The following is a 27,234-nucleotide window of genomic DNA, read 5'->3' on the forward strand; positions in this document are numbered from 1 at the left end:
CAATGTTTACAACAAACAATGAAGCATTTTTAGGTTTAGTAAAAACAATTTCCAAAATGTGGTGCTAGAAGAGACATGTATGCAAGATAGATAAATAACGAAAAAAATTATCAGTATCTAGAATGAAAAATTCACTATGAGATTACTAATTTAAAAGAAAAACAAATCACATGAAATTTTAAAAGCTAAACATTGCTCAATTCAACTAGATTGTACCAAGGACAAAAGTCAAATTTAACAAGTAACTTTTATTATATATATCGAGTTACCAGAAGAAGACAAATAATTCAAAACTAATGATTATTTCAGTAGCTTCACACTTACTGCAAAACACATTTGTTTTGACTCGAGTGAAGAACAGAAAGATAAATGATTTTCAATTGTAGGCAAAGATTGTGGAACCTATGATAGTAACTCTGACATGGTTGATAAAGGAAAAGGCAGAATTTGGACGCAATAGAAGATTTATGCCATATATGGCATTTGGTTTGAATTTATTGCTGGGAAATTTGGCCTCAACTATGCTTAAGGTGGTGATATTCTTTGGAACAGTTCAAAAATTATATTTGATATTGTCTGGGTTTGCCACATCTTGGAAATATTTCAAATTTGACTCTAGAACCACTCTTGAACACTGGAGGGAAGTACTACTAAATGCTGTCAAGGCAATTATATTTGTTTATTCAACATTTCAGATGTCCTAGAAGAATATGATCTGGCTCATATCTGTTCTCTCTGTTTCACACACAAATACACTTTATTAAGTGTCACCAAACTAGCTTGTAGCTCCCTGAAGTTGGAGACAATGTCTAGCTTGTTCTTCACTGTATATTGTGGAAATTAGTAAAAGAAACCTTACCTAAATTGGAGTCAGGAAGGCCTGTAGGGGGAGCTCTCACGCCCTATCATACATTGTCAATTACATCAACCAGGAAGAGGCCCACACTTGCATCTTCAACAGGAAGTAAAACTACCTTACTACTGAAGGAAGATTTCTCTCCCCATCTGGCAACAGCCCCACCAGTGAGAAACGCTGCAGCTCAGCCAAAGAGAAGCCGTTGCTGCCATGAACTGTTACTTTCCCTGGATGGACTTTAGTGTAGAACAGCCTCTCCCTACTCTGCCTTTTTCTCTCTAAAAGCAGCTCACCTCCTTTCTTTTCTGGATTTGCTTATGATTTGCAATAGCATTCACATCCTGAATTGCAATTCTTTTGGCTATTCCTGAATAAACTCATTTTGAGATAAAATAACAGGTAAATTTGCTTTTAAGTTGACAATATCCAGCACCTTGGATGCCTGGAACATAGTAGGCACTGAATACAATATTCATTTGTACTTGGATGAACCATACTCTCTCAGGCCTTGATGACTTTGAATCTCATAGTCCTGCTAGTCCACACCCCTCTGCCAAAGACATATTCCCTGAGAGATTTTCTAATGGTCTCTAGAGACATTTTTGTAAATCTTTCCCTAAACTCTGAGATGTTCTCTCTTCACTGCTCCCAGTGCCCCTTGTTCTTCACCTATTAAAACACATTAGGATGTCTTGAAAATGTTGATTTACTTGTCTGACTTGACCACTGAAGTATGAATATCTTAAAATTGTCATTTCATTTTTGCAGCCTCAGGCCTAAAATAGTAACAGAGTAGGGCCTCTATAACTTTCTTTTGAAAATAGTAATAACTAATGAAACTACTACTTTCTTCAAATTTGAAATATCAATAATAAATTTTTTCCCCAAATACTATTGTAATTATATACTTACCTACAAATCACCTTATGTTATACATAAAATACTCGTCCTTTTCACAAAATGGAGGAGTTTTGTTTTTATCATGGTAGTTCTCAAGTTTCTTGACAGAGTCTTTGATGAGATATAAAGTACAGAAATTTAAAAAGTATTGATGTAATTTAATTTTCTGCCTTTTTACAGTGCTAACATTAATCCCTTAGAAATTTCCTAATCTTTCAGTAAACTGCTCTATTATCGAAAAGTCTTCTCCACCAAATTGTCTTCTTAAACAGAATATAAATCTTCACACTGAAGTTCACATCCATTTCTCTTTCTCTCTATGTTTTTATTATAACACTGGAAATTAATAGAAAGAATTAAAATGAATATGGAAAGAGAATTAAAATATATCAGTATTAAGTAGGCTAAATATTTAATACTTGATTACATAATATAATCATTAATCATTCATTTATCCTAAAACATTTACTGAGGGATCATTAAGGGCTAAGCACTGTGTTAGGGGCTCTATACAATTTAAAATATGAGTAAATTAAAGTTACTGTTTATTGAAGTTTTAGCAGAAAAAGTTTTAGCCTTGGGGCTGACTGAGCATTTATATTTTTTTATTTGTATTGATAATTGCTCTTCTTTCTCACAATAATTACAGATATATGCATATATATATGATTTATTTAAATGTTTAGAAAATTAATACTGTAATTAATTTCTCTGGATTAATGAGTATTATAACATTTCTAGACTTCACTTTATTTTATATTTGTAAGTATTGTCTTACTGTTGGAAATCTTTTCATACTCTTTCTCGGTTTATCAGAGCTAGACAGATGCTCAGAGATCAAATCCAAATTCTCTACATTTATAGATAAGAAAGCTGAGGGCCAAAGGTCAGAACTAAACCCAGTTCCTCAACTCTTCATTCATTCTTTTCTTTACTCATTCATTCTCTCACTCATTCATGCATTGATTGATTAAGTGATTGATTGATCCATTCAACAAATATATATCAAAGTCTACTATATGTGGGTGCTAAGGTACCAGTGCCTTTTCCACAGTGTCCTTTCATCTGCTTACTAGCACTTACAACATCAAGGAAATAGTCTTCAATATTTCAAAATCTAAGAGTAAATCACAAACATCGTCTCAATACATATAAGGACAGACATTGAGCTGCATTTAAGATGACATAACACAGTTCACTTAAACAAATTTGGGGGCTGGCCTGGTGGCATGGTGGTGAAGCTTGCGCGCTCTGCTTTGGCGGCCCCGGGGTGCGTGGGTTTGGATCCCGGGCGCAGACCTGCACCACTCATAAAGCCGTGCTGTGGTGGGAACCCACATACAAATAGAGGAAGATTGGTACAGATGTTAGCTCACGGACAATCTTCGTCACACACAAAAATAAATAAATAACAAATTTGGAACCTAGATATACAGACTCCTCTAGCCTTCTGAACTTGATAGAGTTGGAGCTGCCCTTTCTCTTAATATGCAAATAATATATCCCAAAATTCTATCACATGTACTGTGGAAATTCCAGCAAGATCCATAATATTTTTGAGAGTTTCCCAGAGAACCTATTTCTCTGTTCCTTTGCACTATCTGAATTCCTAGAGCAGCTTGTTTATTGTTTCCGGTGCCAATGCCTCCCTTCCTGTGGACTTCCTGTCTCAGTTCCTCTCAGCTCAATCATTCTTTAATGTATTACTAGCTAAATGTGCTATTTGTAATATATTTTACTGAAGGTTTGTAGGAAATGGAGGAATTACACCATAGCACTGAAAGAGAAACAATGTATACTTGACTGTTGGTCATCTTAAAATTATCTAATCATCCTCAGCACAAAGAACTTCCCAGTGGACACCAATCTTCATAGACCTCATTCTGTATCCATACTGATCATTTGCCCCCCACCTCTACTGAGGTGATTCTCCCATTTCTCCATTTCTTCCACCAATACTTTCTCTTGCTAGTTAAGGATTTCTTTTAATTTATTTTGAAGATTAATGTAGCTCTCAATATCCATTCCAGTCATAATTCTAGGTCTATCTACACAAATTCAAAAAGGCTCATTATTAAGCTTCCTAAAAAAATAGAGTAGTCTATTAGAGGTACAAACCTTGTGACTTTAGTAATAAAAAAAGTAGAAACTTCCCAGAATTTAGAAGGGGTCAGGAAACCACTTATTTTATTATTTAATATGTAACTACAATCTCATACTAATAAATAACCAGTACTGAGATGATTCAGAGAAGAACTAATCACAATTCTTGATGTCAATGTAGTAACAGTCTGTGAGTTCGTGTCACCTCCTTCGTGGACCATTTTTTAATCAACCATTCACCCCATATACAAGTAGCTACTTGCTCTTTAATGCCCAACACTGTTCCTTACAGATTACTATTATAGCAGCTATAGACACACCACACACAATTTTGCCTACAAGTGTCTCTTGATTTCTGATTCAAGGCAGTAGGCTAAACACATGAATTTACCTTCCCGACTTTATTGAAATAAAAAATGTAAAATAAAAATGCCATGAGAACATTGGAAAATAATAAAGGATACAATCAATGGACCAGAAATTTTAAAGAATTTTGGGAGAATCGAAAACAAACAGAAGGACCAGGACCAGGTCTAGTGTGGTACATGCTGAAGGTGGGGAAGTAGACGGCACCTGGAGCATGCAAGTCTTGTAGACCATGGAAAGGAGTTCAGATTTAATTTCAAGTGCAATGGAAAGTCACTGAAGAATTTTAATCGGGGAAGTGACATCATCTGATTTACATTGTTATACACTCACTCATGGAGATTCTGGGAAAATGGCATTTTGAACTCAAGCCCAGGACACCCACATTCCCAATTTCCTATTGGCCACATCTCCTCTGAAAGGCAGGAAACTGGGCAGGTAGCTTGACAGAGCTGGAACAACGCGTACCTGTTCGAGAGCTTTGCCAAAATATTTGGAGAAGAAAACATGCAGAATATGTTATCCTGGTGGTAGGGAGAAGGAGTGTTGGAATTTAGGATCTCCCAGGACCCAGAAGAACTGCTAGGGAAGCCACACAGAAGGACTAAGATAATTCTGATGCTCAAGACTGGGAAAGCATTAAGACTTTTAATTGGAGAGAACATAGGTCAGAGTGCCTCAACAGAGACCTAGTGCCTCTACAGAGACCTGACAGTTGATAGGTTACACATCACTGGCTCACAGGAAGCCAATGTGTGTACCTTCTATTACTCATAGATTTCCCATCAAGTGAATCATCCAGGAAACCTGACCTAGCCGTTAGGGTTGAATGAACACATGAGGAGGTGAAGGAATATATTGGTACTCTCAAAGGAGCCAAGAAGAACCTTTAGAATAGAAAGCTCCCATGAACCAGAATTGCAAGATGTACACATAACAGTGTTCCCCAACTTCGACCAAAAGAGTAATAAGTCCTTTTAAGTAGAATAAATTGTGACATATAAATGACTTCCTGGAACAAATGTAAATGATTTTAAAATTAAAAAAAATATATTAGCAGATGAACTGAGGCAAGATAGTCACTATTGAGAATTGAATCAATGATATGGAAGATTAAGGGGAACACTACTTCAAAACAGAATAAAAATTTTAAAAATACAGAAACAATAAGGGAAAAGATAAAAGACTCATAGGATAAACCCAGGTGATCAAACCTAAAGTAAAAGGAGAAAATGGAAAGAAGTAACACAGAAAAAATTTCTTACCTTTAACAATGGTTTTATCCTGAAGATTGAAAGGACTCACCAAATACCAGGCAGAGTAAATGGAAAAAAATACGCCTATCCTGATAAAATTCCTGAATTGCAATGAAAGAGAAAAATGTAGAAACTCCCAATCAGAACAAATGAGTTGAAAACAAAGGAAGAAATATTCGACTGACATTGGACTTCTTATCCACAATACTAGAAACAAAGAAACATTGGAATAACATATATTAAGATAGTAGGAGAAGGAACTTACAATGGAAAATATAACTCTAGAATTAAAGTTCTAATTTGTCCAACTAAGGATTTTGGTGGTGGGAACAGCAAAAATTAGCAGCATTCTAAGGGATTTGTTGTGACAGGGGTTGGAGGAGTGGGGCAGTGAGTAAATATAGAGTGCTGTAGTATAAAGACAGAGATATAGTATATCGTTTGATGTAATACAAGAAAAATGTATTTTGATTGAGTGTCGAGAATAAGAAAGACAGGAAGAACTATTAGGACTTCTAAATTAACAAAGGAAAAGAAGGGAATAAAAATGATCTAGGCAAAAACAAGAAAGAGGAAAAAGAAGAAGCAACAAAGTAAAACAAATAGTAAACATAAATTAAATTGGAAAGAGTAAAAGTAAATGTATCAGTTGTTCCTCTAAATATGAATGGGATGAATTCTGTCTCTTAAAGATAGCACTTGTCAGCCTGAGAGAAAGAACCTATTTTGTGATTGCTTTTTATGAAACACAATTGAAACAAAGGAATTAAAAAAAGGTGAAAACAAAAGAGTGAGCAAATAGATACCGTGATATATCAACAAAAGGAGAGCAGCCATGTCTACAGGAGACTCACTTGACATCCGAAGACACAAACAGTTTGAAAGTGACAGGATGGAAAAAAACCTTATTGCACTAAAAACTCTTTAATATTAATAAAAAGAGGATAAAAATAAAAAAAACAACATTCTTTGTAAATTAAGAAAATAAAAACAAAAAAATTGTGGGAAAATGGAATTAGAAAAATATAGGCTGAGATTAATAAAATTTAAAAAAATAGCAAGTTATTTGGAAAAAGCAATAAAATAATGAAATCCCCTAATGAGTCTAATTGTAGATAAAATTATGGGACAAAAAATAAATATGATTTAAATAAGATTAGAAACCTAATCAGAGATACGTGAACAGTAAAAGATTTATAAAAGAAAAAATTGCAACTTTTGGCAATAAATTTGAAAAATTGGAGGAAATGGATGTTTTTCTAACAAAATTTAGGTTAATAAAACCAACTGAAGAGGTAGAAAGCATGAGTAGATCAATGATCATAAAATAAATTGGAAAGTATATTTAATATCAACCATTAAAAAAAGCATCATGCACAAATGAACTTACATATGCTGCATAACCTCTCTGTGCTTAAGTTTTCTCATCTGCAAAATGTGGATAATAATGTCTGCCTCATAGAGTTGTACTGATTAACTGTTAATATACATAAAGTGCTTAGAACAGTCTGTAATATATTAAGCTTCATATAAATGTTAGTTATTCTTGTACCGAAGAAGATATAATCCCAATGCTATTTAAATTATCCAGGTCATAGAAAAAAGGTGGAAAATTCCTTATTGAAATAATTCTTAAATTTGATTATGATAAGACAAAATAGAAAATTGTAGACCAGTTTTACCTGTGAATAAAGCTGTAAAACTCTGTGTAATATTAGCAGATTGAATCTAGCATATTAAAAATAGCCATACATTATTACAAATACGAAAGACTGGAAAGGCTGGGATGAGTTTATATCCATAAATATAATTAACCTTATCAATAAATTAAAGAAGGAAATCCTTATGAATATATAAATAACTGCTTAAAAAATTTGATCAAATTTAGCTGCCATCCTTAATTTTTAAAAACTGAAATTGAAAGAAACTAATTAAATATAAAAAAGGATGATTTAACAGCAACAAATAACACTCATTCTAAACAGTGAGACTCTATATTCTAAAATTAGGAACAAGACAGGGATTCTTCCTCTTATCATTATTTTCAGCTCACCTGCAACATTGTCCATGATCCCAATGTTTTATTTTTATCTTCAGCACTTAACTGTATAACATCCTGTATATTTTGCTTATTTTTCTGGTTTATTGTGTGTGTCATATCGACCTCCAGAATGTAAACTCCATGAGAATAGAGTTTTTGTCTGTTTTGTTCTCTGTTATATCCTCTGAGCCTTGAACAGTGCCTGGTATAAGAATTATGTAAGCAGAAAAATTAAACAAATTAAGAATTAAGTAATTTATTCCCTTTTACCTTTGAGGTAAGTAATGCAATAAGATAAGAAAATCGGGTTAGAAAAGACAAAATCACTTCCTTGTTCTGATAATTGCGTACATCAAGAAAACCTAAGAACTCAAATTAAAAATCACAAAATTACTAGAACTAATGAACTATTTGGTAAGAGTTGGATTCTTTCTTCCAAGAATTTAAATCCGGGAGGAATTTAAATCTCCACAATGGTGGACACAACTGGAGTTGAGTCACTCTCTTAATACTAACTAAAAAATTTTTCATGGGCCCTTGCTCCTGAGACCCCTGGAGCACCTCTAATTCCTGTTTCTCAACTCTATGACCCAGCAATAAATTTAATTTTTTCTGACTTAAGTTAATCAAAGTCAGTTTTTGTCACTTGATATCAACACATCCTACTTGGTGTAACAAGTAAAAATTTATTTTTGTGTTTTTCTTTAATTTAAAAACCTATTGATATAATCAGATCTTTGGCAAATTTGACCAAAAATATACAGAGAAAGCACAAAGAGAAATCACAGGAAATAAAACAGGTACATCACAGCAAAAATAGCATCAATATTAGCACCAGAATTGACTGGAATTCTTAGAGAAACAGATGTTCTGGTTAATTTAATTTTCTTATTAATTGACAAAATAAGAAGTTCCCAACACTTGAGAAAATCTTTATGAAATGTATTTCTTCATTTCACTGTTTTAGTAAGCAATGTAAAGAGCATAATATATGGTTTCTTTGGTGATTCCAGTGTTATGTTTCAATCTTACCACATTCTGATCAATATTGAATATTGTTATACCAATATTCTATTTTTTAGTTTATGTTTTTATGAATTTCCCTTTTATAACATTAGTTTTTGAGGTATCAGTATTTTTTAAAAATTAGTTATTACAAATTTTTTATTAAAGTCTAATACTTGTGGCAATCTTCCCATTATTTGATTTTTGCCTTTAACTCTCTGATTTTTTTTAACAAGAGATTTTTTTTAAAATACTTTTATGTAGTCAAATGCATCTATATATTCCTTGATGGGTTCTTCACTTACTTTTATGCTTAGATGGTTCTGATTATCCAGATATTCTGCCATATTTTATTCTAGATAGTCAAAATTTCTTTTACGTTTTAGCTTAACTTTTGATACACTTGGAATTTATTTTTATTTTTGGTATGAATTAGAGCTCTAATTGATTAGTGTAAAATAGAAACATATTTTATAGACTAATCCTTCCACTCCTGATATCTAATATTATCATTATCACAAATTAAATCCTCATGGCTAAAAAGTTTCTTTATGAATAAATTGTCTGTTCTCTTTCATTGATTTGTCCATATATTTTTGCATCTATAACGCACTAATTTTCTTAGCTCTTTTTGTTCATTACTTTTCCAAATAAAATTTCGAATATTTTCTGTATGTCCACTGCCAAAAGTGAATAAATCACTGCTGTATTTTGGTTGAAATGGAACTAAAGTTACAAAATGGGGAAAAGGGTAGATATTTTATAATATTCACTTCAATGTGTTTTCATCATATAATATTCCAAGGTATGAAAAGTTGAATAAGACATAAGCCCTATTTTGAGAAACTTATGGTCAATAAAATTTGCGAAGTGTTCAGAGAGTAGTATCTTTTGGTGTAATGAGAACGCAGAGAACTGATACATGGGCCGAACTGGGGATCGTGGGAAGCCTCTGGTAACAGACTGTGTTTGAAGTGACCCATTTATTAAGTGTAAATGTTACCCAAGCAAATGTTGGGGACTAAGCAGAAGAGAGACAAGCTGAAATAGAATAATTTTACATGAGTTAAATCACTGAACAAATTATAACACTTGAAAATAAAATTCACTTTATGTTTTCTAGTATGAAAGTAAAAAATAAATGTACCCAATCAATCTAGTGCCCTTTTTGATTTAAATGCTAGAAAAGGTGGCATGGAATTTAAACACTCATGTACAAATACAAACACACATACTTTTTTCCTTCTCTTCTTCTTTTTGTGACAACAAAAAGAATATGAATTCACCTTTTGGGATATAATAATGATAGAAAATAGAAATAAATATAAGGTAAAAATAAAAATTACCACAAGCGTGTCATCCAAAGATAATATTGAGAACCACATACCATACCTACATCTGTATCTGTGTGTGTCTGTATTTATCTATCTGTATCAATATTTAGATCATAGTGAATATACTGTTTAGTAGCTTGATTTTTCACTTAAGTTATCCCCATATTTTTAAATATTCTTCAAAAACAAGATTTTAATAGATACATAGGATCCTAGAATATGAACATATTGTGAAGGTCTTTGCATTAAAATTAGTATAGACAATTTTCTAATCATTGTTTTTAGAAAAGTATGATTTTCATTTATTTTGATGAATCATACATTTACCTGCTATAATTTTGATTATTATTAACTATGCCAAGCAATTACTTCTGGTAATAGCTTACCAATAACCTAAGCTGCTTCTTTAGACTGCTGGTATCCAAAGACAATAATAGTACCCATTCATTCTACGTTTGTGCTAATTATGTAGGAGAAGCCCAAACACCTAACACACATAGAAGCCTATATATTAATTCTTTAAAGAGTTCTCATTCTCTGGAGGATAACTAATTCTTCTTTTCACTAGGTTTTGAGGAACTGAATAAATTCTTCGGAGAATCTAAAAAGTTTATGATATCTGTTTATAATTTTATATTTACAGAGCCATCCCTTGGAAACATCAGTCATTGTACTACAAAGTAGAGGTAGGAGTGAACTTTCTGGTAGAATGTTACCCAAGTAAGCCAGATGCTTCAAGAGGCCTATGTGATGATATTACCTTTTTGAATTTGTGGTATTTCATACTCCTGCCATCCCCCCCCCCCCAAAAAAAATCACTCTTTTTAGTGTTCCAGATTTGATTAGACTCAGGAAGGTTGATCCATATTATCTTAAATTACAACAAATGGAAAGTTCTGAAAGACAATTCACATTTCAAACTTGCAATGAGAAAAATAACCTTTTAGCAGACCAGTTCATTCTCTTCTGATAGGCATATATCTGGGGAAATAGGTCTGCTACTTGGGTGTCATTTGTCATATCCTGATTTGTAATTTGACTTTCAAGTGTAATTTCATTTCCTTTAATTTCAAATCATTGGAGGACAACATCCTAACTATAATTCTTGAATGCCACCCAGTTATTTCCCTTCGTGGATATGTAAGTCTGCATGTCCACACCCAGCCTCCAATTTCTACATTTGGCAAAGAATGACTAGAGAATAAAATTTTGGGCTTCTGTAGCGTGAATACTCATACAAATACCATTACCTGATTTATGACAAAGTGTCCACTGCAATTCAGTGTGGAAAGAATGGTCATCTACCAGGAGAGAATGGAAAAGGAGATAGTAGGGTACTATTCCACTTATCTCCTAAAAGTGATTCATAAATAGTTTGAAAAATGACAACAAACAAATTTTATTCCTACTCTTTCCCTCTGCCGTGCATAAAATAGGAAAGTAGAACTAGGTGGGAGAGGAAGCCCTGAGAGACTATTTCAATTGAGTAACAGGAAAAACTTCTAGTCCTCACATGTTCTGTAGTTCCGGAATTACTTAAGGAGTTGTGGGACTCTCAGAGAATGAGTTAGAAAAGCGTATTCTAATTAAGTCTGAGTAAAATTCTCATGTTAAATTAGGTTGTGATTTTTCATAGTTAATGATTCGTTGGGAAAGATTTCTGCTTATTTCCACAAACTATTCCTGTTTATTTCTATAAATACAGTTGCTAATTTCACTATGTGGCTTCTACTATTTTCCCAAGTAGTTGTATTTTGTCTATAGAAGAAAAATCTTTAAATTAAAAGGTTTTAATGTAAATTTCAGACACAGCACATATCTGATAGAACTACAAAACTATATGAAGCAAGATAATTATTGTAGTTGATACTTGGGAAAATAGTACGGTGCCTTTCAAGAACTTGCAAAAAAGGTTTCTCTGGTAAGTTGTAGTATATAATATATAGTATACATAAACATATATTTGATTCCCAGTCTAGTGCTGTTGCACATTCAAATCATTCAACTTGCACTAGTTTTTAGATTGAAGGCCACAAATAATTTTCCAGTAATTTGACTTCCCACATAACTCAGCCATAGGGAGAAAATGTGCTAGTTAAATAAAGAAAAGCATCCGGTACTCCTACCAATCAAATTATGTATTGTAAATTATTAGTCATTGTAAAGAATATTGGATTGTTATTAATTTTGGTAAACTGACAAATCAAGGTTCTTAGCCTGTAAATAGGAAGGGTATGAACCTGGATTATGCTAACAGTGATGTTATGTGGCCTCTTATTGGCCAGAGCCTGGGCATGGAATATGTAATATGGTTCCTTAAGAACAACAACAAAAACCTCATTTTGCAAACATCTTCCTCAGTTAACAAACATGTTTCTGGTCAAGTTTGTCTGATTTTTTTGTGACAGCGAGATCTGGGGAAACTGGGAGGACTTTAGGGCATGTGAGACGTGGACAAACAGTAAATACATGAGATTAAATGTTAGCTTTTGGCTTCCCACAGCAAATGACAACCGAAAAGATAGTGAAGCCAAATCTCCTCTAATGTCTCCAAATTACGCTGTCCCCCAGTTTTTTGTACCCAGAGTAGACAGGTTCATTGATTTCACCTACCACCTAGTGTATGATGGGAATTGTTAGGAAATCTAAAAGAGAAGTGGAAGAAGAAATAGGGCGTGGAGTCTAGAAGTATGGAGTGGTCATGAAGAATGGAGATTTCATGGTCACCAGCAAAATTTGCAATGAGTATTTACTGTACAGACATTCCCTCTCTTTGACACACACAGACACATACACACTCTTCAACTCACATTTAAGCAAAAAAAGCTATGTGTTCAAGAAATGGTCTCATACAAGTTTGGAGAACAGTAATGGTCATTCAAAATCAATCACAGTGTCAGTTGACTTTGAAAAAGAAAACTAAAATGAAACAAATATATAGTAGTATCTGACTTGAGTCTAGGAAAAAAATTAAGACAATGAATTTATTAACCTTTGGACATATGACAGGTTGGGAGAAATTTGTCATGATAATTGGCAGAAGAACTAATTTATTCTAACATGCAATTGAGCTCAGTTAGAGGTAACAAGTGCTGCATTATACATAATAGTTAAATATCCTTTTTGTGGTTTCCAGATTTTGTGGGATAAATACATAAAATATATACATAGTCAAGAAAACTTGTGGAAAAATAATGAATAAAATGTAGGAAAAAGAGAAGAAAAGGCAAAATGGAAGGTAAGAGGAGAAAGAAAAGAAATAATCATTTTTCAGCCTACCTAAAAATTATAACTTGGGCCTTCACGGAACTGGCACATCTTCTAATTTGCATGAAAAACTATTTGATCTTAAGTATCCATTTATATGATTAAGGACAGGGTTGTGAATGTTAAATAAGCAATGATTTGTTACAAAGGAAATATGTTTTGAAAGGTAGGCTAATGTCTGTAACAGAGTAAAAGGGGAGCTAAAGAATTAAGTTCTTCTTTTCAATTTTTTGATGAAGAATTAGCTTAAGACCCTATACTTAGGTTTCTTTTTTATTCTCATATCTAATATAATGTTGATCATCACCTGAATTCTCCACTTTTCAGACCCCTGCCCAACTTGACTTTTAAAAACTACTTTCTCCTGTTAGTTATCTGAATCTTTGTCTTCCAAATCCTTGGCTCATATGTAATGGTAAGATCTTGTTCCCTGTGATGACTTTATTATTTTTTATATAATAGCTTATTTGAATCCTGTCAGTATAAGGAAGTGTCAACTAAACATAGATTCCAGTTGTATAATACATGTGAAATTCAAATATACCTCTGACATTTAAACAGCAGGATTTGCACAAGGATGCTAATGGACTTGATGAAGACAGGGCAGAGTGGTCATGGAATGCCACATCATTATTATAGTAATTTTTCAGCCATCTTTTCATTAGTAAGAATAATGCCTCGTGCCTCCTAATGTATAACACATTTTCATGTATTATCTCAATTTAACTTTCCATTTCTGTGATTTAGATAGACATTTTTCAGGTAACAGCAACTTGGCAAGGTCTAGTGACTTGAACTTTACAAAGAGCTAGGCATAAGAATCCAGCACTGAACTAAGATCTGAGCTGAACTGGTTAGTAAATCATAAATTATTCTTGTGTTTATTCTTCAGTTCAAGCAAAAATTGGATATTTATTTTGAGTATCACAAGAAAGGAGCATGAAAAAACTTAGATGAGGAAACTAAAAAGAAAAACTCAGTGGTCTCCCTGCCTTCATTCTGGTATCTGACGAAATGACATCTGTGGCAGAAACAATGCTATTTGTTTATCAAATTCTATTTTTTCAACCCTGAACACTCAGATTACAACTCCAAGCCTCCCTTCTCCTCTTAGGTGGGACCATGTGACTCAGTTCTGGCTAATGCAATATAAAAAATTTGAAATATACATACTGCTTCTATGCCCAGTCCCTAAAAATACACCTATGTGATTCTCTATTCTTACTCTCTTTCTCCTGCTTGCCAGATGCAATAGATCCACATGAGATCTTTCAAACCCTAGGAATAGTGGACCCTCTAGATGAAAGAAGCCTCATTCCCTGAAGGACTTTATGGAGCAGAAGACTCACTGCCTTCCTGTGTCAGCTGTAAAGTCAGCAAGAAATAAACCTTTACTGTGTTAAACCACTGAAATCTGGCACTTGTTTCTTATAGCAGTTAATGTACTCTGCGCATATAAACAATTGCAAAATATTTTGTCTTGACTTGAGCTGAAATTAAGTTCTCTCATCTCCTGTCTGCCTTTACTTTGTGTCTGCAGTGGCATTACTTCCAAAAGAACTGTCTGATGAGACTAGTAGCGTCCCAGTATACAGACAGCAACTCTGCTCTTCTCTTTAGTCCAGCACTTCTAGAGTAAATAAAAGTCTTTTAGAGTAAATTTAAATTTTAAAACCGTATCATTCATACCATGGGCCTCACTGTGTTTTTAACTTTTCAAACATTATCTTATATAATTTTTACAGCTGAACCGTGAACTGGATATTATTATCCTAATTTTATGGATGTGAACTCTACAGAGACATTAAATAACTTACCCAATCTGTCATGTATAGATTGGATAGACTTAGCATTTAAACTCAATTCTGAGAGACCCAAAAGCTCTTCAAAATGGATTGTAGTGGGGTCCACCTTTCTCTTAATACTTCCTTTAGGCACTACCACCCTCAACCTAGAAGGAGGAAGAAGAGCCTCAATATCACATCACAACTTCATCCTACTTCTGGACCTATAATGTGACCCCCTTCAGGAAGCATAAAGGAAGACAGTTGGCTGTAGGAGAAAAAGAATATAATAGCTCCCATTGATGTTTGGGGCATCTGATTCTACAGGAACACTTAAAAGATCAACATATCTTTAATCTACTCAATCATTTAGAAATACAAAAATTTTTTTTCTCACAATTTTGCATTAATCCTGGTGGATGTTCCAGCATGATAAAATTGCCTAGAAAGCAATTGATCGTGATCTCTCCCTCATCCTGGCCATTTCCCACCACTGAACAATATATGGTTAATTCAGTGAGTGTCAGGTTGCTGAAGGAATTTTTTTTGCCCAGTATCCATGCATTTAGCTGACTGACAAAACACTTTACTGGGTTTGCAGAGTACAGTTATGGTTTAATATTCCATAACAATTATATTATATATAAAATTTTGATTTCCATTGAAATTCAGGGAATATACTGCTATAGTTAATAGGGGGCCACCTGTCTAGTTTTTCTATTTTAAGTCTAACTGAACCTCAAAATTATGTTTTCCTTAGAAAAATATCCAGGTAAGGTAATACTGCAAATGATACAACTGCTAATTTAGCAGATTTCAAATAACAGTTTACGAAAGAGAAGCCAAATTTCCAAAATTAATAATGCCTTTTTACTACCTATTGCTACTTTGAAATATTTTTATTTTGTCTCCATTTATTTATTTTTCTAAGATTCTTACAAAAATAGAAAACCTTATTTACTTATTTCTGCATATCTAGAAAATGGGGCTTTACTGTATGTTCTGTAATATAAAATGAAAGTTATTATTTTCATAAGGAAAAATAATGCCCTATAGATGTCATGATAAGCTACAGAGCTTAAAAATTCTACAACACAGTAGGATCAAAATGGCAATTAGGCAAATGCTGCAAGATCTATCCTTCTGCTTCAATTTCTTGGAGTTCATAGTAAAAATATTTTTAAAATATCCATGATTGCACTGGAAAACAAGAGAGGTATTCCTTTTTGATCCAGAAACTATGAGAAATTTTAAAAGACCCAAAGCAGACTGCATTCAATGGAAGTAAGAAAGCTCATCTGAAAAAAAATGACAGAGAAATGTTGGAGTAAAAAAAAATGAAAATAGATAAGCCAGAAACTTGTTAAGAAAAAAATAAATAACAATGTCAATATTAGACCAAATAGAATTCAAAGTAAGCAGCATTAAATGGAGGGAAGGTATATTGCATATTAATTAAATATAATTAAGGAATTTTACCAGTATAGAGCAATTAGAGATTCTTAATGTACCAATCAACATAGTTATAAAATATATAAAGCGAAACTGATAAATATACAAAAATTTTAACAAATCTATATTCACAGTCAGAAACTTTAATATCTACCGCTACAAACATTTGATTTGTTGAATTGGGGCTATAAAAATAAGTAAGGATACAAAATATTTGTATAACACAATTAAACTTGATCTAGTAGATATATACAGAATTTTATGGAACTTTGTATTCAATGGAGGATTTAAACACAAATGGCACACCAAAAGAAAAAAACAATTGACCATGTACTAAACCACAAAATAAATCTAAAAATGTTACCAAAAACCAATATCATAGAGGCTATATTCACTGAAGGTGTTGCAAGAAAACAAGAAATTAACAACAAAAAATAGCTCTCCTCTGTGTGCTCTCCAAATCTGTAAATCTATCAATTATATAAAATCCTTCTAAAGAATTCTTTGCTAAGGGGAAAATAAACCTTAATTATAAACTATTTTTAACAGATAAAAAACATTAGTTATCAAAATATATACTCTGTGTCCATGATAGGACTCAAAGAAAGATTTATGGACCCAAATGCATTATTAGAAAACCATAAAGACTAAAAATAAATAAAAATATAGAACAAAAAGTAACATAAACTTAGAAAAAAATAGAAAGAAGAAATAAAATTAAAACATATATTAACAAAATAAAAAATAAAATAAAAAAGTTGATCAACAGAAATCAAAGGCAAGATTTTTGGAGAGATAAATATAAAAGAAACCTGAAAGTATAGTCTTGAAGAAAAGGGGAGAAACACACTGGGAACCCAAACTGACAAAGTTACTGAATAAAGTTTAAAATATTGTAAGAAAATGTACAATTTTATGCACCAAATTTTTAAACCTACATAAAATGTATATGCTTCTAGAAAAATGTAAATTTCCAAGTGTGTTCAAGAGAAAGTAGGTTGAATTAAACCTTTAACCCTAGAAGAAATTGAAGCAGTAGCAAGCCTAGATAATTTTTACCTGGATAGTAAGTTCTGGCAAGACTTTACAAAATAAATAATTTCCCATCTTCTGCAAAGATTCCCATGGCAAGGAAAATAAGATAAAGCTACCTAACTCATTTTATTAAGCTAGTACACTCAGTAGTCACCAAAACTGAGCAATGATACAAACACACACACACACACACACACACACATATACCACAAACACTACAGTATGCCAATTACACTTATAAAGCAGATATAAAAACATATAAAATATCAGCAAGTCAAATTGAGCAGTATTTTTAAAAAAGGCCTAACTAGGTAGTGTTTCTCCAGGATAAAGTACATTCCCATAATAGAATATCTATTAATGTATAACAATAAAATGCTATTTGTTCATTTCAATGAGTAATGATAAACATTTCATATAAATAAATATTCATTCATAATAAAAACATTTAACAAAACAGGTCTAGAGTAGAACATCCTTAACATAATAAAATACCAGAGATTTAAGTGAACAGTGGTGAAACATTAGAAATATTTCAAATTAGAGTTGATACCAAGAAGAAAATTCTCTCTATTGTTGCTATCCTTCAAAATTATGTTGGAGGTTCTAGCTAATAGAATAATGAAAATAAAGTGGGGTTACATTGAAAAGGAAGAAAAAAACTCTATCATTCATCATTCATACACGATTCCAAATTACAAGATAGTCTATCATTATTTGCACATGATTCAAAATTTCAAGATAATTAACAAACAGACTTTTGCAACAGCTAAGAAATTAAAGCAAGTTGAATGGCAGGATATAAGATCAATATGCAAAAATCAATATCTTTCCCACAAACCAGTGCTAAGCAAGTAGAAAATATAGCAGCACGTAATAAATATCATTCACAAAATCATAAAAACTAGAGTATTCCAAAACTTAAACCTAAAAAAAAAAAAAAGTGCATGACCTGAATGGAGAAAATTATGAAAGCTTAGTTAATGAGATATAAAAAAAGACTAGTAACATGTAAATTCAAGAATACTCTATACTACAAAGTCATCTAAAAATTAATAATGAATATCAGTGAAATACCCACCAAAATGCCAATAAGATTTTTCTGGGACTTGAAAAATTGATTACAAAATATATATATGCAAGTTGAGACTTCCATTCTAGTGATATTATTGAGCCTAAATATCCAGATTGACCTCTGGAGTTCTTCATGCTAAATTCTTTATGCTGAAAACATGAGCTAGTAAGGTGAAAGCATATTTTAACCACAAATATGAAAGGTGTGGCAAATCGTATTTTCCAAAGATGGCCATAATAATTTCTTCCATCCCACAGATCTTCTGCAATGTGACCTTAACATGCTGTGATAATTCCAAGCCACATTGAGAGGCTATGTATAGGTCCTCCTTTCAACAGTCCTGGCTAAGTGCAATCCAGCTTTCAAAACATCCTAACCCAGGTACCAGACATTGTATAGAGGAGCTTAGAGATGATTGCAACTGCCAGCCATTTGAGTCATTCCCCAGCAGTTCAGGCTTCCAGCTGAGACCACAGACATTGGGGAACAGACAAGCACTTCCTGTTGAGTCCTGTCCAAATTCTTGACCCATCGGATTTTTGATCATAATAAAATTATTGGTGTTTTATACCCCGTTGTATTATGCAGTGATAGTTAATTGAAACAGCTGTATTTCAGCAGGTAGCAGGAATACTGAAACTGCTTTTGCCCCGAAAGTGTGTGTCAAAGCTGGAAACCTCAGTAGTTTTCACAGCCTTTAGGAGTCAGAGTCCACTCAAGTTGGGAAATCAAATAAGAAACTCTCAAACATGGAGTTGGGAACCTCAATGTAAGGATGAAGCAAAAATAAATATACTCATGCCTCTACCCTCAAAGGGCTATGGATGTCCTGCCTCTAAGCAGAGAAAGAAAAAAAATCCCTAAGAGGTTGTACCTACAAGGTAGACTACGTATATTGGCAGTCAAAATTTGAGGTTCTTACTCTTGGATTAAGTTTACATTCTTACTGCCCTAATGTGCCTACAGTGGCAATACAAATCCTCTCTGGAAGATTGCATCTTCCTCCTACACCCAAAAAATCTGATAATTAACTTTCAAATAAATTTGAGCAGTGCAAATATCTGTTCCTAGCTATAGAGATCAGATCTAACTTTCACCTGAAACAACTAAACAATTGGACAACATCTCAAACAATGATTTTCCAATATTGGACATTAGACAGCACAGAACAATGATCCTCAAGGGAGGGAAAAAAAATGAGGTGAGGGCTATGAATGCCCCAGCTTATAGCCTGGACAAAGTATCTGGGTCACAGTGCAAGGAGAGGAGACACAGGTGGAGCCTGGTGTCCCTTAGTTGAGATAATGGAGTTGAAAACTGGCAATGCCAAGGCAGCTACAGTTTACAGGGATGAATTTCAGACAGGAGAGCACTCCAGAGTGAGAGCTCTGCATAGACACAGAGTTACCTCTTGAAATTTCAACTGAGTACTGATCAGCGAATGCATGTGAGGAAACAATCTGAATTTGAGAAAAGAACCACCTCGAAGAAGCAGAGAGAACAAGCCATGGGGTTAACACAGGTGAAAAATAGTTTGTGTTCTCACCAGCCAAAGTGGAAATACATCATAATTCAAAGGACATTGGTTAGAATAAACACAAGTGTGTTAGGTTAGTAGTGGGGAAAGATTAATAGACTAAAGGCTGCTCTGCTGCTGCCTAACAAAGCTCAAAACAAGTCTGAAAAGGATTATTGTTTCTAAGTAACAACTGCATTCCAGACCAAAGCTCAAGAATATTTTAGGAACACAAAAATATCTAGCATCAAATAAGGTAAAGTTCAAAATGTCTGGCGTTCAATAAAAAAAATTGCCAGGCATGCAAAGAAATAGGAAAATATGACCCATATGATGAAAAAAAAATACAATCAATAGTAACAGACCCAGAAAGTGACCCAGATGATGGAATTAGTAGACAAGGATGATAAAATAGTTACTATAATTATCTCCAAATGTTCAAGAAGGTAGAGGGAAAGATGAATATATTAAGGAAAGCAATGAATGATTTGGAAAAAGTATCAAATTGACTTCTAGATATAGATAAAAATGTCTGATATAAATAATACACTGGATGGGATTAACAGCAGAAAATATAAATTAACTCAAAATATAAAGCAATGGAGCAATAAAAACTATCCAAAATTATAGAAAGAAGTAAAAATACAGAAAAATATGGACAGATCAAGTAGCCTAATGTAGGTTTTTAGAGTCCTTGAAAGGAGACAAAAGAGTGGGAGCACAGAGAAAATATTTGAAGCAATAATGACTGAAAATTTACAAATTTGATGAAAATTATAAACCCATAGATCCAAGAAGCTCAACAAACCCCCAGCACAAGAAACATGAAAAAAAAAACTACATCATGAGATATAATCAAATTGCTTAAAGTGACTGATAAAAGGAAAATCTCAGAAGCAGCCAGAGAATAAAGACTCATTTCTTACAGAAGAACAAATGTAAGATGATAGCAGAAAGCAGACTTCTTGCTGGAAATAATGCAAAGCAGAAGAAAGTGGGGTAACGTCTTTAAAATACTGAAATGAATTTGGGCCCGCCCGATGGCGCAAGTGGTTAAGTGCGTGCACTCCCCTGCAGTGGCCCGGAGTTCGCCAATTCAGATCCCAGGCGTGCACCAACGCACCGCTTGTCAAGCCATGCTGTGGCGGCGTCCCATATAAAGTAGAGGAAGATGGGCACGGAAGTTAGCTCAGGGCCAATCTTCCTCAGAAAAAAGAGGAGGATTGGCATCAGATGTTAGCTAAGGGCTGACCTTCCTCACAAAAAAGAAAAAAAAAAATACTGAAATGAAAACTGCCCACCTGGAATTCTATACCCAGCAACAATATCTTTCAAAAATAAAGGCATAAAAAGACTTATTGAGGCATATGAAAGGTGAAGAATTCATCACTAGCAGGCATACACCATTAGAAATGTTCAAGGAAGTTCCTTCAAGCAGAAAGAAAATAATACCAGATGGAAACATGCATCTACACAAAGGAATAAAGAACACCACAAATGATAAATATGTGGGTGAATATAAAAGACCTTTCATATTTTAAAAATCTTTCTAAAGAAAAATTGAATTGTTAAAAGAAAAATAATAACGTATTGTTGTATTCATAACATATGTAGAAGTAAAATTCATGACAACAATAGCACAAAGGCTAGAGAAATGGAAGTATATTGTTTCAAGATTCTTTTACTACATGTGAAATGATATAATCTTATTTATTTCCTACCAGCAGAAATTGAGGAGGCCATAAGAGCAGGCCACCTAGGGCAATATGTCTTATACAACCAGGTATCCTTGGTTGTGGGAGTTTCTTTCATGGTCCCTGGTGCTGACTGGGGAGGGGGGACATGCTTGGAGGGTGGGTGTCTCTAAGAGCCAGGCCTGCCAGAAATAGCACAGTAGAGGTCGATGCAAAGGAGGATAGAATCTGAAAATCAAAGCTGTCTTTCAGCTTCTCCCTTGGCTTCTATAGGAAGAACCAGCACCTTCTGTCTGTCTTCTCTCTCCTTTTGGTCAAAATCCAATTCCTGGCCCTGGAGACAAGGCCCTGAAGAATACACAAGGCTCAAACTGGTAAGGTGCCCATGGGTATCATTGCACCTCCACATCTATTTACACAGCCTTCTAAGGAAGGCTGAGCTAATTGTTATCTTCAATCATTATTATGTGTCAAGTGGATGAATGAGTCAAGGCCTGTGGCCAGCATCAAAGGAGGTGCCCCAGAAGGACTGGGAGCCAGCCTGCAACTGCTGAGACTCCTTGATGTGCTGGAGCTCCCTGAAGTTTTCTATCTTATGATGCAATCTTTGGGATCTATAGCTAGATACTCTCAGTCAACTAAGAACCTCTCCTGAGAACGTCTCCTGCAACAATCAAGCTGGAGACCACACACACTGCCTATCCAGTAATGAGTTTCTTCTCCCAGGATTTATAGTCAAGATACCGCTCCCTAAAATTGAAGAAGATCACAAATGGTGATTGTGTATTGGTCTGGCCATTTGGGGGCAGGATGAACTCATTGTGAAAATGCTTGAAGCTGAAGAGCTTAATCTTCACTTTTTTGTTGAATTGGTTTGAAGTAGGATCTTTGGGCTATGCACAAGGCCACTCCAAAACATCTTGCACTAGCATAGGTGGATGCTCTATAGGTCTTAGCCCTGCAGGTGGATGATGAGCCCACTGTCCAGGGTGTCCAACAGCTGGTGCATGTAGAAGTGCTGCTTGTCACTGGGGATGTCAAGGGAAGTACTCCTGCTTCAGACTCTCCTGGCCTGAGAGTTCCACCTGCTCTTGCGTGGCCTCCAGTTAGCTGTAGAAGAGCTGGCAACCATGTGGGTTGCTGCTGCTCATTCTTACAATGAGTTCATCCTGCCCCAAAATGGCCAGCCCAATACACAATCACCACTTGTGATTCCAGCCTATATTAGAACTTGATCTTCAGTCACCATGTAGGGCCAACGATCAGATCAGGCAGGATATGGTTGTCTGCAGAGGGCAAGTTGGCAGCCAGTAGCCCAGGCTACAAGTTTGGCCAGATATGGAGGAAGCTGTTCCTCAAAGCCAGCAATGTCACAAGGTACATACCCCAAAGTGGTATGGTTTGAGGTAAGGGATCCCAGATTCACACATGGTGGGTGGTCATCTGAACCCCTCTTTGGGTGAAGAACAGAGTGCCATAGGAGAACAGGTTGTACTGTGAGGCTCAGACTTGGTGCCATCCTCCTCAGCTGTTCCTCTTCCTCCCCCTTCTCCCCTCTTGCACCAAAAGTGTAATCCTCACTGAGCTGGTACTCTGCACAAGTGGGGCCATTGAAGCAGACCTTGTAGATCTTATAGGACTGAAATGGTATCAGGGTAAGCTACAAGATTTGTGGGGCTCAGGGCAAAATGAGAATGTGTGGCCCATTGTTTAAAAATCAAGAAAAAAATGCCATTACAGGTACTAAAGTATAACATTTTTTTCCTTTCTTCCACAGTCTCGCCCTCAACTTATCATGGTGTTTTATACTTGCTAGTTAATGCCTTTAAAAAAAAAAAAAAATTTAATTCTTAGCATGAATGTCACCATTCACCTTCGTATACAATTATAGTTTTAAATGAATATATAAGAGCATTTACTGATATGAAGAATCACTGAAATTACATATTTCATAGCTCATGAATGCATATATATTTTGTTCTCACTAAAACAGTGGAAAGCCCGCACAAAACTAAACTGTTCCTATTTCACTTAATTACATGTATACTTCTAACAATACTCTATTGATATTGCCAGTGACTTCCATAAAACACTTACCTTGTGCTCTGAGTCATGCTGAACTCCCACACATCATGTATCCACCAGAATTCTGTGCTTATGGGGCATCCTGAACTCTATCTGCAAGTGGGATGCCAAGGAATGGTGGCAAACATGCATTCTGTGCATATCTCCTCTGATCCTGCATATGCTCCATTACCCAATTCAACTTCCTTTACAAAAGACAAGTTCAAAGATAAAATTATTAAAAACTTCATGATGGCAACAGTAGAGCAGTAACCAAACATGGAGCCCTTCTGAGCATGGGGTCCTGTGTGCCTACACGGTTCTCATGCCATGAAGCTGGCCCCAAGTAATACATCCCAGAGCTCAGTAGATTACGCAGAAGTTTTGATTTTTGTTGAGAGCTCAGTACTGGTTGTCCTTCCACTTAGTGGGATTGGCCTTATCCACTCTCTCAGTTCACTTCCCTGTCTCCTTGGCCCAGGTACAGACGACAGTGTTGTCACCCTTCTGGTTGGGGTCATGCCATGTGGCATGGTGCCAAAGGATGTAGAAAGTTTCTGGCTCCCAGTGACCCACTGAAGCCCTGTGTATTGGCAGCTGTTCACCTGGGCCAACAGCCAGGCTTTCAACTGCACCTGGTAGGATGGGGGGGGAGCCCCTAAAATTAACGTCAACATTGAAAATTATTAATCTAATTCATCATACCAATAAGGAAAGTTGAAAAACATTATGATCATTTCAAAATATGAAGAAAATATTTTCCACTTATGAATTTTTAAAAAAATCTTTGAAAACTCAATACACAAGGAAACTTCCTTAACCTGGTAGAGAATATCAACAAAAAAATTCACAGCCAACACATACTTACTCATAAAATGTTTCAAGTTTCCCTTTGAGAATACAGAAGAGTTAAGAATGCCTACCTTCATTACTTCCATTCAACATTGTAGCATGAAAAAAAATTAAATATTGAAAAGTAAAAACAAAATAGTCTTTACTCACAGATGACATGATTCTGTAGAAAATAAAATACTGCAGATAATTTAAAGAGAAGTTTAGCAGAATTGCAAGATACAAAATAAAAATTCAAATATCAATGTGGACTTGTGCTTCATGCCATGATAGAGTCGTTAGTACCAGACTAGCCTTTCTACCTAAACTGGACAAGATATATGAAGCCATATTTTTCAGGCACTGGGCAAGAGTCAGCACATGACTGTGACCCCTTAAAAATGGGAAACACTTGACATGAGCCCCATGTTCACTGCAGCTCTCTGTCAGGGGCCAATCTTCTGACCATAGCAAAAGGAGATGTAGCATAAGCAAAGCACATTAGCTCCACTGGTCTGTAGACGCAGATTTCAGAGTTTGGGGTGTCAAAACAGCTGAACCCTGCAGGCCAAGATACTGGAGAGAAGAAAGATGCACCTAGGGAGGAACCCAAAAGTGTGTTTGGGGGCTCCCTACAAGTCCCTGGCCAAGGATTAGGTTGGGCGTATACAACAAAAGCCTTCGCAAGGCTTACAAAAGACTAGTTGCCATGAGACTGGGAGAGGAATAAATAATAAATAATAAGAGGTTTATCAGAGCTGGGAGATGAAATTCCAGCCCAAGTAGAGTGAAGAAACCTCAGAAACACTTCAGGGATAAAACTGAGACACCAGAAAGGCCACCTTAGGCTCAAGGACTATGCCCTAAAGTAAGACTTACTCTAGACCTACACTAACAAAGCTTAAAACCAAGCCTGGACAAGAACAGGACGAGAAACAGAGTTTGGAATTTGAGGAGAGCCAATGTATAGGGTCTTGGGAAACATCTTGGAATTTCCACTCATCCACCTTAACAGAGTATAAAACCAAGCCTATACAAATGCAAAGTGATTGGATATCATCACACTTGCTGCTAGAAAAAACAACAACAACACCACTTTTCAGAGAAATATAACATAATATAGAGTTACAGCATATCACCCACAACGTCCAGTATACAATAAAAGCTTACCAAATATGCAAAGAAACAGGACAATGTGACCGCCACCAACAAAAAAGCAGTCAATAGACGCTGATCTTGAGAAGGCCTAGATGCTTTAATTACTGGGTGAAGTGTTTAAAATAACTATTATAAACATTTTCAAGGACTTAAAAGGAAATACGGCCTTAATGAGTGAAGAATTAAGGAATCTCAGTAGAGAAATAGAAATATAGCACATATTTAAATGGAAATTCTAGAAACTCTACAGTAACCGAGTTGAAAAATTTACTGAGTAAGCTTAAGGGCAGATTAAAGACAGCTGAAGTGGGTATCCACTCTGAAGCACAGAGATTAAAGGCTTGAAAATTAACAGAGCCTCAGTAATCTGGGTGACACAATTATCATTCATGTAACTGAAATCCCAGGATGAAAGAATTATGATGGGCTAGAAAAGTTTTTTGAAAAAATTATGGCCAAATCTTCCTAATTTATATAAAGCACTGGCTTACAAATTCAAGAAGTTCAGCAAAATGGAAGTAAGATAAATACAAAGAGAAGCACATCTATACACCTAGACACATGGTTGTCACACTGCTGAAAATCAAAGATAACATCTTGAAAGCAGTCTGAGGGGGAAAAAAGATAGATTGCAAACAGTAACAGTAAGACAAATAATGGCTAATCTTACTTTAGAAACATGGAAGCAAGACGATAGAACGACGTATTTAAAGTGCTCAAAGAAAAATGACTTTCAACCCAGAATTCTGCATAAACCTCAAAAAAGAGAAAGGAGATAGACATTTTCAGACAAATAAAAGCTGAGAGAGAAGATGGCGGCGTAGGCAGACTCTGAACTCACCTCCTCCCGTGGACACAGCCAATTTACAACTACCCATGGAAAAATTACCCCTGAGACAGAACTGAAAACTGGATAAGAGGAACTCCTGCAACAACGGACAATGCTAACTGGGGTAGAAGAGGCAGAGACTCCCTTCCGGAGAGGAAAAACGCCGCCTTCACAAGCCGCCAGCTTCACGGCTGCCGGGAGCAGCTCACAGGTACGCAGCCTCCCTGGAGGCGCGGGGCCCTGAGCCGGGGAGCGCCCCCGCTGTGGGCATTTTGTGGACCCAGCACAATTGAGACCAGCAGCATAATATCTGACTTTGCCTGCTACTAAAGCATTGGGGAGCACCCCCAGAAAACCCGGTTCACAAAGAAACTAAAACTGGCTCTTAAAGGGCCCGTGCACAAACTCACCCGTTCCAGAAAGCATCCTAAAATCACCAGAAAGAAAGGTGCACAGTGCTTCGGTGACAAGAGACTCACCTAATAGGCCCTGAGTGCATCTCGGTGAGGGGTGAGACCTCTCCGGGGACTGGGACATTGGCGGCGGCCATTGTTGTGGCCTGGTGTGGGCGTGCTGACACAGACGCCATTGGAGTTCTCCCTGAGACCTGCTAGCCCAGGGTCTGCTCCACCCGCTAGAGCACCGATTTAATCCAGCTCAGCCAGGGC

At 35.3% G+C, this 27,234-nt stretch overlaps 1 long non-coding RNA gene and 1 pseudogene across 1 annotated transcript; both read right to left on the reverse strand.

Moving 5' to 3' along the window:
- Window positions 1-200: 200 nt before the first annotated feature.
- On the reverse strand, window positions 201-27,203 carry LOC147914021 (uncharacterized). Its single transcript, XR_015555985.1, has 5 exons — window positions 27,046-27,203; window positions 23,782-23,954; window positions 7,535-7,724; window positions 5,491-5,582; window positions 201-2,092 (listed from the first exon to the last, which is right to left on the reverse strand). It is a non-coding gene; the product is annotated as an uncharacterized LOC147914021 (long non-coding RNA).
- LOC147914022 (interferon regulatory factor 5 pseudogene) lies at window positions 21,588-22,835 on the reverse strand (annotated as a pseudogene).
- Window positions 27,204-27,234: the final 31 nt, after the last annotated feature.

Source organism: Ceratotherium simum, chromosome 23 (assembly GCF_057802395.1).
Source record: "Ceratotherium simum simum isolate JZ-2026a chromosome 23, ASM5780239v1, whole genome shotgun sequence".
Taxonomy (NCBI): Eukaryota; Metazoa; Chordata; class Mammalia; order Perissodactyla; family Rhinocerotidae; genus Ceratotherium; species Ceratotherium simum.